This window comes from Sminthopsis crassicaudata, chromosome 3 (genome assembly GCF_048593235.1).
Source record: "Sminthopsis crassicaudata isolate SCR6 chromosome 3, ASM4859323v1, whole genome shotgun sequence".
Taxonomy (NCBI): Eukaryota; Metazoa; Chordata; class Mammalia; order Dasyuromorphia; family Dasyuridae; genus Sminthopsis; species Sminthopsis crassicaudata.
In genome coordinates, this window is record NC_133619.1 from 52,011,562 (window position 1) to 52,028,615 (window position 17,054).

Genomic DNA, 17,054 nt, shown 5'->3' on the forward strand with positions numbered 1-17,054 from the left:
TTAGTTTTCTGTATTATAAAACAAGGATAATATACCAATAGTATCTGTCTCAGGGATTTGTGTGTCTTAAATAAAATCAATCAACAAGCATTTATTAATATTAAGAATATTAAGAATATTTATTATTTATTATTATACTCTGAATAAAGGCACTGTGCTAGATGTATAAAGCACTTTGAAAACTTTAAATATCTCTCTAAACATGTATATACACATATAAATATAAGCAGAAATATGTATGTACATATAAATGTGTAAATACAAGTGATTAATGAGAAAAGATGGGAAACAAAATGCTATAACATAAATAGGTATTTTTAGGGTCTCACTGATACCACTGTGAACTAACTGACCTTATTATTGTTTACTCCCATCCCAGCCCTTCTCCTGACTTCCCTAATCATCATTTTCCTAGTTATAGTTTGTAATCTGACATTCATCACTAATTCTTCATTCTTCTTCAGTCCTCATATCTAATCAGTTTCAGGATCTTGTAGCAGTTTTCACATCTATTCCCTTTTCTCTACTCATACTACAGCTCAACTATATAGATTATGCCCTTCTTATATCTCACCTGGAAAACTAAGGGAGCTTCCTAACTGATCTTTCTGAATCCAGTTCTCACATAGATTCCAAATAGGAGCCAAAGTGATATTCCTGAAACACAAATTTTTTACGTTATACTTCCCTTCCAGAAACTCTCCATAGTCTAAAATAAAGCATTTAAAGGTATTTACAAACTTTTAGAGTTTTACTCCAGAGACTGTATTCTATTTAAACTGGCCCATTTGGTCTTCCCATCTTTGTGACTTTGCTCAGGCTGTTTTTTGTACCTAGAGCAGGAGTAAAGAACTTTTTCCCTGCCAAGGGCCATTTGAATATTTATAACATCATTCCTGGGTTATACAAAATTATCAACTTATAGAACTCAAGAAACGGAAGGATGTTGTACCTGGCTATCAGCTCATCATCACTTGTGGCTGTCTTAGCAAATGAATTCATAGGCTTTATACTGCCCCAGAACCAGAAATTCCCCACCCTTGAGAGAATATTCTTTCTCCTCATCTTTCTCTTTTGTAGCATCTGGATCTCTTTTAGACATCACTCAAGTGCCATCTCCTTCAAGAGAGTTTCCTTGTTTCCTTTAGTTGTTGTGCCTCTTGAGATTTATCTGTTTATATGTGTGCATATATTCATATATGTACATTATATATATATGTTTGTTAATATATCATCTATCTATATTTGTCGGTCTGTCCATCTATGTATCTATATCTGTCTACCTACCTGTTTTCTTTCTCCTTTTATCTTTCATCTCTGTTGCTGTCTGTCTTTCTTCTCCCTTGTCTGTCTGTCTCTGTTTAGCTTTCTTTTTCTTTCTTTCTCTTTCCCCAACCTGGTGTCCATCCATCCATCTATCCATTCATCTATCTCTCTATCTGTATAGGTAGATATTTATAGATATTTGTTTCTTTCTATCATCCATATATCTATATCTTTTATTTGCTGGTTGCTGATCTTGTTATTCAATAGAATGAATTTTTCTAAAGGGCATGTGCCATTACTGTCTCACTTTTCTCTTTGTATCCCCAGTATCTAACACAATTCCTGATACATAGTAGACACTCAATAAGTGCCTGCCCATTGATTGCGTGGTTGAATATATATCACAAGGAACTTTGTATATTAATTTTCTCAGTAATTCCTTGACCATCATCACTAGTAAGTTTGGATCTTAAGGACTGCATTCAAATTTTTGGTCTGCTAATGACTGTTGCTCTGGGTTTCAGTTTCCTTAATTGTAAAATGAAGGTTTTGGACTGTATGATTCCTGTTTTCCCTTCCAGCTCTAGATATTACAAACTATTGAATAAAATTAAAAAATCGTTGAGATGAAGGCCAAGGGGCTTTGGCTAGAAATACAATGCAGCTTTCCATCTCTCTCCCTTCTTTAGTCACTGAATTAAAATATAAGGAGAAATGAATATTGTGAAATTCCATTTAGGCTTAGACCACCCAGATAAAGACCACCCAGCTTATATATTAACAAAATATTTAATACTGATACTAAGTAAGAGAAATTTGGAATTTTATAGAACTTATTGGGTAGCCAAAATCATAAACTAGAAATGTAATAAAATAGGAAAAATGCTAATGGTTTATGAATTTAATAGAAATTTCATTACATGGTTGGAAGGTTCTAGTAAATATTTGCATGACTTGGTCCAAATCTAACTAGGAATTAACATGTTCTGTTTCAGACATCTCCATAATAGAAAAATTCCGGACAGTTCTTGGATGATAAATATCTTCTCCTTTCTCTTTCCTACTTTTCTGAAATTGAGAGACTGACAAATGGGGAAAGTTGTAAAATATAGAGAGGTTTAGATAACAAGAATGAGACACAAAATCATTAATATCAATTCAAGGCTGGGTCTGCAGGATGCAAAAGCACCCACTTAGAATAATGAAAATTGAAATAATTTTAGCTGAAAGGATGGAGTCTTTCTATTGCCTTGATTTGTTTTTCAGTGAATTGCTAGATAAATTCAGTGATACAGTGAACCTAATAACAAACTGTGTGGACACAAAGATGAGAGGATGCTTAAAAAAACAAAGCTAGGAATATAATTTTTATATGAGTTAAATAGAATATGAAGAAATGAAGCTTTATTCTCTTTTAATTTCTATAAGCTGATAAATTTCTTTGAAATTCCAACTAAATTTATATTTATTCTAAGTACTTTAAAATCTTGAAGAAGTAATAATAATTATAGCTTATGTTTCTCTGGTGCTTGATTTATAATTATTTATATTATTATTTATAATCATCCGTCAAGAGAGACAGTAATACCATGTTTGAAAGATATTAGATTCTGTGGTCTAAAAGTATTTTATCTATCTAATTATATATATATATATATATATATATATATATTTTTTTTTTGTGATTTCCTTACCTTGTGGTCTGTGTGGTGGAGGTGGGTAAAAGAGAGAGAGAGAGAGAGAGAGAGAGAGAGGGGGAGGGGGAGAAAGGGGGAGAGGGGTGGAGAGGGGTGGAGAGAGAGATGGAGAGAGAGAGAGAGAGAGATGGAGAGACAGATAGACACAGAGAGGGAGACAGACACAGAAACAAAGACCCAGAAAGGAAGAAGAGGAGAAAAGAAGGAATGGGAGGAGAGAGAAGATTCAGAGAGACAAGAGAAGAGAGGAATAAGGAGAGAAAGAAAAGAGAGAAGAGAGAGGGGGGAGGGGCAGAAGAAGAAGGAGGAGGAAGATGAGGAAGGGGAGGAAGATGAGGAAGGGGAGGAAGAGAAAGAAGAGCTGGGGAAGAAGAGAAAGAAGAGTTGGGGAGGAGGAGGAAGAGAAAAAGGAGGAAGGGAGTGAAGGAGAGAGAGAGAGAGACTCCAAGTTAGGACAATTTGATTTTAAGTCTCACTATGTAAACCTGAGCAAATCCTTTCCCTTCTCAATTCCAGTCATCAGCTCTCTAAGACACTAAATTGCAGAACAATTGACACTGCATTGATGGTTGTTTTCTCACCAAGGTTCCTTATGCTGATGATATCATGAATATGGATCCTTATATCTGGATAATATATAGATATGCTCTCTAAAATTCTCTCTTAAAGCTGATTATTTGTTCTTTAATCTCATTATCAAAAATATCTATGAAGGAAGGCAATGGCATCTCATGTTCTTTTAAGTTTCACACTGAGTAATATAGATATAGTTGTTTTTCCTTCATTCTCAGAGTGAATCAAGGCCATCACGAGAGTGATCTTGACTTGCTTGTGAACTGGATTTAAGTGAGGCAGAGTTGCACAAAGTTGTTAGCCTTACTCTCTGTTCCTGAATTGTCAAAATCCAGTGGCAGGACAAAAGTCAAGACCATAGCTCTTCAAAAACAATTTAAGATGGGAGACTGTACAGATAATGGCACATATAAAATAACTGAGCCAACATTGTATTTTAGACAATAACGAGGGAAAGGAAATTCATTTTAGGGCACCTGGGTTAAATTCCTAGCTTTGACACTTATAAAAACTGGAGTAAATTATTTAAAGTTCTCTGAAACTTGGTTTTCTCATCTTTAAAAAGTGGGGGGTTGAACTAAATGGCTTCTAAGGTTCTTTCCAAATCTATGACCCTATGATTTTTTTCCTTTCTAAAAGAAACATACTACAACAAAGAGATCATTAGCCTGTGAGTGTGAGCCTGGAGATTAGAGTTCTAGAACAAGGTCTTTCATTGACAGGTTATGTAACCCCAGGACTATCTGCTTAAGTTCCCAAGGTCTCAATTTCCTCATTTGTAAAAAGAAGCTTTTTTAAAAACTCTACAACTATGATCCCTGTTGTAGAGGGCCAGACAGAACTATGGAGACAAGCATAGAATTAGAAGTGATGAGATGATGGTTCTCTAATTCACGTATATACTTAGTACCTAGTATATTAGTACCTTGGTACCTAGTGATGTAATAGTTCTCTAGTTCATACATACATAGTATGTGGTAATGATGTAATTGTAATGTGGTATATAAGGGCTAAGAAGGACTGGAAGAGACAGCATGGTGGCTGTCCTGCCTTCATCACTTTTCCACTAAGACCAAGGACTCGGGCTGATCCCAAGGTCCTCCAGAATGCTAGCCCGAACATTACACCCTATGGTAGACATTTTGCTGAACTTTCCAATGAAATATTATAAGATAATGAAGCATTACTTGGATGACTGACATTTTACTTTTAATTTGCTATTTGAAAGCCCTTCTATTCTTATTTAACATTATGACATTGTTACGCTGACCTATTGCTTATTACTTGAGAACCATCCTTCCAATATTTTCTGTTTCTGCCAAGTATGAAAAGTATCCCTTTTATCCATGATCATGCTATGTCCTTCTCTTGGCTTGTAGAGATAACCGATTTGTGACTGGTTGCTTATTTTGTTGCAGAGGTTATCATATTCATGAAGTACCCCTACCAGTATGACTTTCCAGCAGCAGCATCTATAACCTAATCCCCCATATTATCTTAAAACTGTATTGTAATGTCATTTGGCCATTTATTCCTAATGAAATAGTGGAAAAATATGGCACTTGGAATCTGAAAACTGGAGTTAGAACATTGACTCTTCTGCTTTTTAGTTGTATGGACATGGGCAAATCACTTGACATCTTTGAGGGTTTAGTGCCTTGAGCTATGAAATGAGCATGATATATTCTGCATTACTTCTCTTATAGAGCTGTTTTTGGGGAAAGTGCTTTGCAAGCTGAAAAATGCTGTGTATCTACATCTGTATCTGCAGTTCTGTATCTAAATTTATATCCCTAGATCTCAATTTACATCTATATCTATGTCTACAACTGTATCTGAATCTGCATTTGCATGTTTCTATATATCTTTATATCTATGCCCATATCCATATACACTTATATATTTAAAATGTATCCACATGTATCTCTCTCCCTCCAGAGTCTAAAATTTCATAATGTAGATGCCAAACCTGTCCTAGCCTTAGTTTTTGTCAGTTGTATAAAAATCCCTTACCTTACATTTACCTTTCAGATAATGATGGGTGCCTTTCACCTTGCTTCCCAAATAACAAGGCAGCCTGTTACCAAGTCATATCTGAAGCCTTTTTGGCTTGGTAGGACCTGCTGAAAGTACTATTCTATCTGAAAAACCTTTGAGAATTCAGTGTGATTTCCATGACAAGATAAAGTATCGGGAAAGGACTTTAGAAGAGGCTTATTATTATTCTAATGATGTTGTTCCCATGGAACCAACTGACCCCTATAATGTTGTTATACTCAATACTAGGTTTGGGCACAACTAATTGACAGTATTATGTAGAGCAGTGCGGTACATGGATTCAGATGGGCAATCTGGGCACTTTGACTTTCCTATGAGGAGCAATTGAACCCCATACAATTAGGAGCTATGTAAAACTGGAGAATAAATGTGCTCATTATACTGTGAGAAAACAACCATGTAACTGTATAAATACTCTGTTGTGCTATGTTGTTTAAATGAAATGTAAAGTTCTCTGAGTGTGGGGGAAAGGCTAAGTAAGCATCTTTAAAAAGCAGGTTTAGTTGGAGTTAGATTAGTTAATCAGTAATCTTGAAATATCTATATAAACTAACTTTTTAAAAAGTCCTGTTAATGTTTTTTGGTTTTCTCACATGTGTGTATGTGTGTATATGTATATGTGTGTGTGTGTGTGTGTGTGTGTGTGTACTTATCTAGGTAAGCTCAGCCACTAAGTGTTTTTCCTTATTTAAAAAAAAAATAATCAAATAAAGCCAACTGACATAGTAAAATTCTCTGATAGCATATGCAACATTCCACATTCATAGATCTTCACTTCTCTAATGAAAGGAAGAAGCTATAAACATAAAATAAGATCTAAAGGCCTTCTGATCTTAAAAGATCAGCTGGAAAATGGAAGATTGAAAATCTGATTGCTAAAATAAATTTTCTGATGGAGGGAGTCGCATGGAAATAAGCGCTGTTTTATTTTGGCCACGAGGAAGAGAGAATTCAGTAGTTAGTAGCAGAGAGAAGCCACATTGATGAAAGTTAATTCAAAGATACAAAGACTTACTTTGATCCTTGGGATAGGTAGAGGGCTTATGCAGATAAAAGCTTTTTTTCTCTAAGATGATTAGACCTAGAGTGGAGTTCATAATGATAGTGGGAGAATTTTTTGTTGCCAAATTCAGAAGTTAAAATATGATCCAGAGTTGAACATAAAGCCTAGAAAGCTTTTAGTCCTCAGTAGTGCAAGGAGAATAAAGATTATTTCTTATGTAGTAAGGAAAGTAAGCAGTATTTAATGACTTTTGATGATCCCTAAGATACCTAAAAAGTGTATGTATTGCCTTAAACGTTGCTCAGCATGTTTTACATTATTTATGGTAGGAATGGGAAGGGATTGATTATAGAGGTGGATCTGGATCATTACAATCTCACCTGAATCTAATCAGAGACTCAACCAAACTCATCCTCTGTAGATCGAGGTCTAATCAGTCATTTTTTCAGGGCACTATCATTTCTCTGGAAGCAGTTTCTTGAATTATAGAATAAGTGCTTAAAAAAAACTTCTTAAATAGGCAAAAGAGTGTTTTTTAACCTCATATCTTCTCCAGCATTGGTTGGTAGTGGTTGTTCATTCTTGAAGAGGAACAAAATGATATCACCATATTACAGAAAAGTTAATGTGGGGCTGATCAGACTAATAATACAAGCTCAGAATGCTCTGTCACAAGTTGTACACAAATACTCATGAACATTTGGGGTGATTTCTCTAACTTTGTGCATTTCATGGGGCTTTTTTGAGCTAATTCTGTTCTGCTTTGCTCATAGAGCATAGCACCTTCTCTGATGAGGGCATGCCATGCTGGGTGGTCCTGTGCCAGTGTCTCCCATGTCATATAAATAATTCTAAAGTTCATAAGAGAGCATTTGAGAGTGTCCTTGTATCACTTTTTTCTGACCACCATGTGAATACTTGCCCTGTGTGAGTTCTTCATAAAATAATCTTTTTGGCAAGCGTATATTTGGCATTCGTACATTGTGGCCAACCCAGTGGAGTTGTGCTCTCTGCAGTAGAGTTGGAATGCTTGGCAGAAAGGACCTCAGCGTCTGGTATCTTATCCTGCCAGATGATCTTCAGAATCTTCCCAAGACAATTCAAATGGAAGCAATTCTGTTTCCTGGCATGGCAGGATAAGATACATAGCCTTAATCATTGAATGCAATCTAAAACTTGGGAAAGACCTCAACTTAAAGAGATCTCCTACTATATTCAGGGTTTGAATACTGTCGTCCTGATCTGGGTCTTGCCACTGGACCCAAATGGTTTTGAAAGAGAGAATGAGGCTGGTGACTTTGTACAGTTCTGCCTCCCTTAAATCCAATTCACTTGTATGTCAAAGCATCCACTCCCTGATTTTATTCATCCTCTTCAAGAATGAAGGACAAAGAACAGCAAGTGCTTAAAATAAAATGATGATAGATTCAGAGCTGAAAGGGATCAATCAGCCCTCTTTTTTCAGAGGAAGAAATTGAAGCCTAGAGATAGTAGGTGGTCAAACTATTATTTGAACCCAGGTTTTCTGATTCTCAATCCCACCATCTCTCTACATAATCATTCATGATGAAATTGGTCTGTATAGGCCCAAGGCTTAATCTGTATAATGGAAAAATCAGAGTCCAGACAACCATGAGGGATATTGATTTTTTTTTTTCACAACTGAATGTATGAGTTTTTTATTTCTATGGGCTTTTATTACGGCCATGCTTAAGTGCTCTCTTAATGGTCCAGAGTTTTCACAACACTATAGGAACCTCACGATGTAAATGGCATTAGCATCTAGAAAATAGGCCAATATTGAAAACCACACAGCAGGCCAGTGAAAATGTCAGCTGAGACTCTCAAAAAAATAATTAGAGAATGATGTATTTTTAGTTTGTTTGTTTTTCTTGTTTGCCTGGCACGGTAATTGACTAGTTCCCCACATTCAAATATTGTTAAATTATTTCAGCATTCTAGGGTAGGTTCTGGGCAACTAGGGTGATGTAGTATATAGAGCATCAGGTATAGAATCAGAAAGTCATTGCTGTTTGCCTCAGTTTCCTGATCTATAAAATAAGTTGGAGAAGAATGACAAACCACTTTAGTATCTTTGCCAAGAAAACTTCAAATGAGGTAGTATAGAGTCAGACACAACTGAATTAAACAGTCAGTCTGATATTTTTGAGCTTGTCACTTTTATACAGAACCAACCCTTAATAATGATCGTTCTAGTAATAACATACATATGATGAATATTACTTTTCACCAAGGGCAGCTAGGTAGAACAGTGAAGAAAGCTTTGGGCTTACAATCAGGAAACTCATCTCTGTGAGTTCAAATGCAGCCTCAAACACTTACTAACTGTGTGACCCTGGGCAAGGCATTTAACCCTTTCTACCTCAGTTTCCTCATCTGTAAATGAGCTGGAGAAGGACATGACAAACAACTCCAGAATATTTGCTAAGAAAGTCCCAAAATGCAGTTAGGTAAAGTTGCACATAACAGAAAAAAAACAACAAAAACCCTTCTTCAAACAAATATGGAGAGTGTCTTTTCTTGCTATGAATGACATACAATTTTTATGCAGCTTTGGAGCTAATGAACATTTTGGCAATGCTAAAGGGGATACAAGGTGAATGATTAGAGATAGAACAGTAGTGGGAGGGACAACCTTGGATCAATGTGACTCAGGGTTAAAGATAAGAAGTGGTTAAAAAATTGTGAGAAAAGTATCAGAGAAGCGACTTTCAAAGATTAAAGATATAAATTCCTTTAAGTATGGAGTTTTTTCCCTTTTGTTCCTTTTGTATCTCCAACCTGGTAAATTACCAGGAAAATAGTAGGCACTTAATAAATGTTTTTTGATTAATCAAAATATGAACTGGAAGAATAGTTTATGGAATTCAACCTAATCCATTTTAGAAGACAAACTCAAGAAATTTGAGAGCAAATATCTTGGGATATGACAGGGTTATAGAAGAGCTAGAGCTGTCTCTAAAGAATCAGTTAGAACAAATTGGGTTTTCTTTCCATTCTGGGAGCTGAGACTCTAGCTAGCCTGCTTAGTTGGGTGTGAAAGAAGTGGAAAAGTGTGTGTCTAAAGAGCAGCCAGACTTTTCTTGTGATTTGGGCAAAGCCAGATTCTCAGTGTATCTAGTTCTTGCCCCAATATTCGTCATTTTGTAGTAGATCTTTGTCAGTGCCAAGAATGTAAGCAATCCCTTTGGATTTAAGGCAAGAGGCCAGAACTGAGAAAGGAACAAGGCTGGGAATAAAGGGTTGGAAAGCAGAGAAAGAAATGGGCTAGACATCAGAACATATTTGTAAGTTGATGGTCACAGGATCATCCATTTAGAGCTACAAGGCATCTTAGAGCTCATTTAGTCCAATTCCTTTATATGACAGAAGAAAACTCTATCAGAAAAGCAGAGAGAATGTTTTATTTTAGAATTAAAGAAAATGAGCTTTGGGTCTCTTTTAGTGATTTATCCAAGGTCACAATGACAGTAAAAATCCAGAAGTAGCATATCTATGTTTATTCAAAAAGTTTTACTTTTTGCACAAGACCTGAGAATCTAAAACTAGGTAAGCAGTTCAGAAAGGGGGAAGTTGATTATCATAACTAGCAGATGTGTCTAAAATCTAGGGATTCTAGAAGAGTTGGAATGGTAGCAAAGTTCAGAGCAAGTAATAGCACAAGAACTCAGGGAGACAGGCTGGGTTTTGGAGAGGGTAGGTATCCCCTAATAGGGACTCAGTATGTGAGTAGGCTTGTAAAAAGTGGGCAGATACATATTAAGAGTTAGCTCAAGCAGGACTTAAATGGATTGAAAACATGGGAGTGTGGCATAATGGCAAGAGATCTGGAAAAGGGTTGGATTCAAATGCTGGTCTGTTTATGTATTAGTAAGTATGACTCCTGTGTCAGATCTAAGTTTGAACTAAAAATGGATGACTTGTCAAAGGATCAAACAAAACAACACTGAAGGCATTTAAGTGTTCCTTTATACTCTCTAGGTTCTTCTCCCTCAGCCCATTCTTTTATTCTCCTTCACCCAAAACTCTTCTTGATTCTACTCTAAATGTTAAGATAAGTCCATGTTCTTAAATATTCCACCATGTACACAGCAATGGAATCCTCTTCTGATATACTTCCATTTCTGATCCTGGGCAAGTAAAAATAAATAAAAAAAAGCATTTCCTAAGTTCCTATTATGTGCTAGGAACTATTGTGGAGGGAAAACTATACCAAAGTGATACAGTTTTAGCGTTAGGGGGCATATATTCTATTAACCTACATTCTAATTTTAAATTCTGGGGCTGAATTCTTGGTCACTAGAGATTTCAAATACAGACGGTATTTTATTGCACTGCATACATTGTTTTTCAGTTGTCTTAAACATTTGCTTCTTACCTCTCCAATTGCATTATTAACTCTTAATATGAAGTAGTTGTCATCTTTTTTATATTCTCTCTCTCAAAGGGCAATATGCAAATGTATTTTTGTCATTGCTTTCATGTTGGTATGATTCCTTAAATATTAAAGATAATCTAGTAGAAAAAATATGGAGGAGTTGTAGTCTTTATGAATGGAGATGGTTTTCCTACCTTCCCTATTACTATAGAGGGAAATCCACCCTCCCAATCCCTCAGGCTCACAAACTAGAAATGATGCTGGACTCCGCTCTGCCATCATTAAGCTGTTTCCAATGTCTGTTGATTTCTCATCTCTCGAATATATCCCCTTCTCTCCTCTGAGACTGCAATCACTCTGGTACAGTCTCTCATCATTTCACAGCTGGATTCTTGCAATAGACTGCAGATAGATCTGCCTGCTTCAAGTCTGTCCTCACCCTAATCCTCCATGCAACCATCAAAATGATTTAACTAAAGCACAATAGTTCAATGATGTTACCCCTTTGTCATCCCCATTCTCCACTCAATAAACTTCATTGGTTTCCTATTGTCTCCAGGAGAAAATATAAAATGTTTTGTTTGGCAGTCAAACAAATGTTTTTGTTTGTTCCTTTTAGTTCTTCTTGTACCTTACTACAAGAGTATGTGGGGTGATCAGGGAGGACTAACACCTCTGGTGTAAGGGCTGCTAAGAACTTTTCAAGGCTATTCATCCATCTTTGGAATCTGTCATCCAACTCTCACCTGTGGCTCCAAGAAGTTGTTCCCAAATGTAATGGCCACGCCTCAGTAAATCATTTTGGCAGATGTTGAATTAGGGGGATGTCTGCTCCAAGCATATGAAGATTTCTCTGGTGGAATGGATGGATGAGAACAATTTGTTCCAATAGCCATGAAAGTGGCTGACACAGATGCTGTAAAGCTCTTAGAGCTTGCTCACACATCAAAGGTGGCAAGGTCATCCACTCCATTCTGGACCATCACGAGTCATTCTGATTTTTGTTCTGCCACTGGACAACAATGATTCCAGAAGAAAAAGTGAGGCTGACAACTTAGTATAATTCTGCCTCACTTAAATCTATATCATGAGTAAATCAAGACATCACCCCATGATGTCATTGGTCCTTTTCTAGGAGGCAACAACAGTAATACCTTACTCCTGGACATGTACTCTTTGAACCTGGCCTCCTGATTGTTCCACAAACAGGATGCTACTTCTCTTGGTTCTGGGCATTTTCTCTGGCTATTTTCGATGCATGGGACACTATTCCACCTCTGCTCTGATTCCTGATCTACCTGGCTCTCTGTAAGTCCTAACTAAAATATCACCTTCTATAGAAAGCTCTCTCCAGCCCACCTAATTCCAGTGCTTTGCCTCTCATGTATCCTTAGTGCTTAGCCCAGTGCCTAGCACATAGACACTTAATAAATTGATATATATTGATAGATTGACATCATAGATTCAATCCAGTGACTTAAAAAATTAAGACACTGGAGGCTTAAAGTTCTACTTTTTCCTGGTAATTCCATTATTTAAATATAAAAAGATCTTTATCTTGTTTGTTTTTTTTTTTTCCAATGGACCATTTTCAGTTGTAGAGAAGCTGTTGCAAAATTTGAAGCTTTTCATTAATTGTTTCTATAAAATGTTATAAAATCATAGATTTAGTTTTGGAAAGGATTTTAGGGATCATCTTGTTAAAATCACCAATTTAGGGATCGTCTGGTTAAAATCACCAATTACAGATGGGAAAACTGAGATATTGAGATATTCCTCACACAGAGAGGAAATAATGGAGCTGGAATTTGAAGCTAGTATTTCAGTCTACAAATCCAGAGTTCTTATCCTATATCACATTTTTTTTCTAAAAAAATGTTGATACTATTTTATTCTATAACATTCTGCATTAATTTTGTAAGCCTTCTGACCTCAGGTTTATTTCTGACAGTATCTCACTGTTATCCTGAGTTCCTTAGTTTGAATATTTAAAATCCCCAGGAAATTTCTTATTCTAATAATACACATGTGTGTATCCCTGGGGTTTTTGGCTTTTCCCATTTGTATGATAAAATATTTCAGGAGCATATTATTTTGAAGTCTTCTCTAACAAATATTGATTAGAATCTATTATTTTTTACCAACAGGTCCAAAGTTAGATATAATAAATTAAAATCATTCCTACATTAACCTACATGATTCTTGGATAGATTTTTTTTTTCATAGTTGTACTTTATTTACTTTTTATTTTAAACCTTTAATATTTCATCCTCATTTGCTTCCCTTCCTTCAATCAGTTGTTTCTAATTTCTTGGCTGCTAACATTACTTCAGTGCGACTTGAGATATAGTTTTTCTTTCCAGCCGTTTTTCCTTCTCTCTGAGATATTTCCTGTTGTTGCTCTGTGATTGCATACTCCCTTATGTCTTGAAATGAACCATTCTCTTTGTGCTGCACAATTCTCTCAGCAGGATGTTGCATACATAATAGGAAAATATACTATCGTACACTTATTTTCAAAGCAAAGAATTTTCAATATCTTTATGTGATTCCCACCTCCCAGGAGTAGGGAGATGAATGGGGTCTATTTTACCCTTGTAAATAAGAGAAGAAAAATCCTTTTTGGGAAATTAATTCATAATTGGAGACAATGAACTAGAATCCATGTCAAGCCAAGCCAATTTCACTTGGAATACTTTATCCAAGAGGAGAGGTAGGAGGTGGGAAGCAAATACAAGACAGAACTAAAGCCAGGGAAATTAAGATGGGGTTGAGAAGAACATCCTACTAAAGAGAGCAATGAGCATCCCTAAAATCTGTCCTATGGAATTTCCTTGTCTAAGACAACATTTTATTAGGGCCACAGCTCATTGTTTCTTTTAGAAATGTTACCCCTATTTATATGCATTCCAGGCCTATTATTGTCTATTATTATCATCCAAAAACACTGCTGCGTTTATCATTCTAAATTAAGACGTTTAGGTAGTGGTGTACTATTATAGAAGATTGGTTTTGGAAGAGGAATCCCCAATTTCATGTTTTGTCTCTGACAAGATTTGGAGCCAGAGCTTCCTCTTGTCATAAAAGGAAGCTGTTTTTGGATAAGTCTTGCGTCTGATGTAGTTTTATATACAAATTCTGCCTCAAGGATCTGTGGTATCATTTGTATTTTCTATACAAACTCAGATCACAGTCCTCCGCTAAAGTAGGAGAATGGTCTTTGCGAGGTGCTCTTAGCAATAGTATCATTACTCTCTGGTTGGCTTTTTTTGAATGTAGCCGGGATATATTTTCATAAAAGTCACAGACTGACAGTTGTAACTTAAATTCATATTGTTAGTAGGAAAGTGCTCTGACTGATGAATCTTTTTTCTTCACGAGGTTCTACAGGCTTTCCTTAAAACTTGTAAATGTCATTCTGTATTTTGCACTCTACAGAAAGCAAATATGTTTTGGAGATGCTGAATAGGTAACTTCCTTACCATTGGACATGTACTCTCTGAATCACTAATTGAATTGTGGGGCACAATACCAGTCTCTTCTCCCATTGTCACAACTTTAGTCTTTTAGCTAAAGGAGTCACGTGGATGATTCCAAACTTGAGATTATTCTTAAGGAAGGTTGCTTACAAAGTTGCTGCTGCTTTAGAAATTTCCTTTCTTTGAACTGAAGTCTAGATTCTGTAATAAGACAGTTGTTTCTTCCTTTTGTACATAGGAGTTTAGGGTTCAGGTACACTATTGATGTATACCCACTTTATTCTCTTATCTTTGCCATGTGCTTTTTGTAAGAACTTTTATCAGGGTCTCTTCTGTTGCAATCTCTTGCACCAAGAGAGTCCATTATGAGAAACTCTCAAATCAAGTTAAAAAGGGCAGGTGGGAAAACTCACATTTGAATTTCTCAAAAGTAAGTCATGATTATACAAAAAGATCATTAGATTGTGCCTTTTTCTCATGATTGTGTCCACTTAGCATCAAAACATTTTGTTTGATTTGGTCAATTCGGGAGCATATTATTTTGCAATCTTATCTAATAAATACTGGTTAGAATCTATTTTCTTTTACCAACAGGTCCGATGTTAGATATAACAACTTAAATTTATTCCCACATTAACCTATGTGATTCTTGGGTAGATTTTTTTCATAACTGTATTTTACTTTTTATTTTACAATTTGACTTTTACAATATTGTATGTCTATGTATGTGTATTGTATGTATACTTAATCTTTCATCTTTCTGTATTTATTCATCTATCAATTCTCTATTTGTTCATCTATATATCCATTTATTTATTCATCTATATCTGAATATCTGTCTCTTTCTTTGTCTCTCTGTCTAGGTGTTGGACAAACCAAACAATGAATAGATTGAAATAATTTTTCACTTTTTCACTTGGTGATACTAGCATTCTGTAGGCATAAGCATAGGAAAGAGATTATTAGAATTGGGCTATTACATCGTGCTTTGGAAATTATCCTGCTTGTGAAATTTCCTAAAGAAGGATAATAAAACTAACAGGGCTATTAAATGGTGGTAGCCATATGTGTATCTTATTTTCAGAAAAAGATGGCTACACCTTATAAAGAATGCTTAGTGGTAAAATCATCATTCAGAGAATGTGCTTAGAAATTGATAGCATGATAATTTACTGGCCTACTCCCCAAACTTTAATGCTGGGAGCTTCATAAATCTTTACAGTGCCAGGGTTTGTATCTCCCCATACAGAAAATAGCAAGTCTTTTATGCCAATGTGTATAGCAGAGAGAGGAAGTGAATTTGTATTTGATCCATCTGTTCTCCACGCAGCCGTCTACATTTACTATCACCGGGAGCCTTGAGTGAGAAGGGTGAGATGGGATTCAAGCTGAGATCAGGAAAATTAAACAGGAAGCCAATAGACACAATATGAGCAACATTTTACAAACTCTTTTTCATTTAATTTCTGAAGCATTGATGATTTGTAGTCTTCTCAGTCCATTTTTTTTTAATAGCATCGGTTAAAAAAAAAGCTGAACTTAGAGCATGCAATATTTAACTGAAGAATATTTTCTATAAGGAAACACTTTAAGGAAAAAACCTGCTTTGCATTAGTTAGATATTCTCCTTTTTTTTTTATTAATCAAACAAACACAGCTGGTAGAGTGAAGTTGATCACTACCTCTCAAAGCCAGTCTCACAGAGCTTTGAACAGCACTGTGCTTCAGTGTCTGCTACACTTCCTCTGTGCATTTGACCAGAATTCCTAATGAAGTTGGGGTATCCAGGAACAATGTCTTTCTGCTTGGGGATGGGATTATTGGCAGCCTTGTGAACTTCACTGAGATCTGGTTAATGCAGGTGGGAGTGGGTTGCTTCTAACTGAACTTCTTGACACATAAGAAGGAAAAGAATGTTGTATAGAGAAGAAAAATATTAGGTTAATGACAAGATAACTTATTCCTAGATCATCCTATTTCTTAGTTGTGTGGTTTCTTTACCACTCTGGGCCTGTTTTAGCTTCCACAAAATAATGGATCAGACTAGATCACCACTAATACTTCTAGATCTGCATTATGGGATCATTTCAGATCAGAGATCTGATTCTGATGGATGTATGTAGAGGTTCACATGGCAACTGAGGGTCAGAGATCAGATTTGAAGCTGAATCTTCCTGACTCCAAAATTCTGTGAGAAATTTCTATTTGGGAAATATTTTTAATCCTTAAAGGATTTCATCAAATTCTCTTTGCATATCTTAAAATACTATATAAATACCATTGTATTTACAAAGCACCTAAAGGGGAATGTGAATCAGTTTCAGAGGACTTTTTGAAAATGGATGGGGAAAAATTAACACCTTTATTTTCACTAATCTTTAATTTAATTTAAAATGTCCTCAAATTATTTGAAAACATTGTTCTAAAAAGGGATCCACAGGCTTCACCCAACTGCCAGAGGAGTCCGTGACACAAAAAAGGTTATGAATCTCTATGGTGAGGTTTATAGATTTTTCCTTTATACTAACCCCATGAAGCAGGTTGTGTACTATCCCCATTTTACATGGAAGAGAACTGAG

General features: G+C 35.8%; 1 protein-coding gene across 1 annotated transcript in view; it reads left to right on the forward strand.

Moving 5' to 3' along the window:
• The window catches only part of DNER (delta/notch like EGF repeat containing), a 321,739-nt gene that overhangs the window by 229,748 nt on the left and 74,937 nt on the right, over nt 1–17,054 (forward strand). The gene's annotated exons all lie outside the window — the stretch shown is intronic.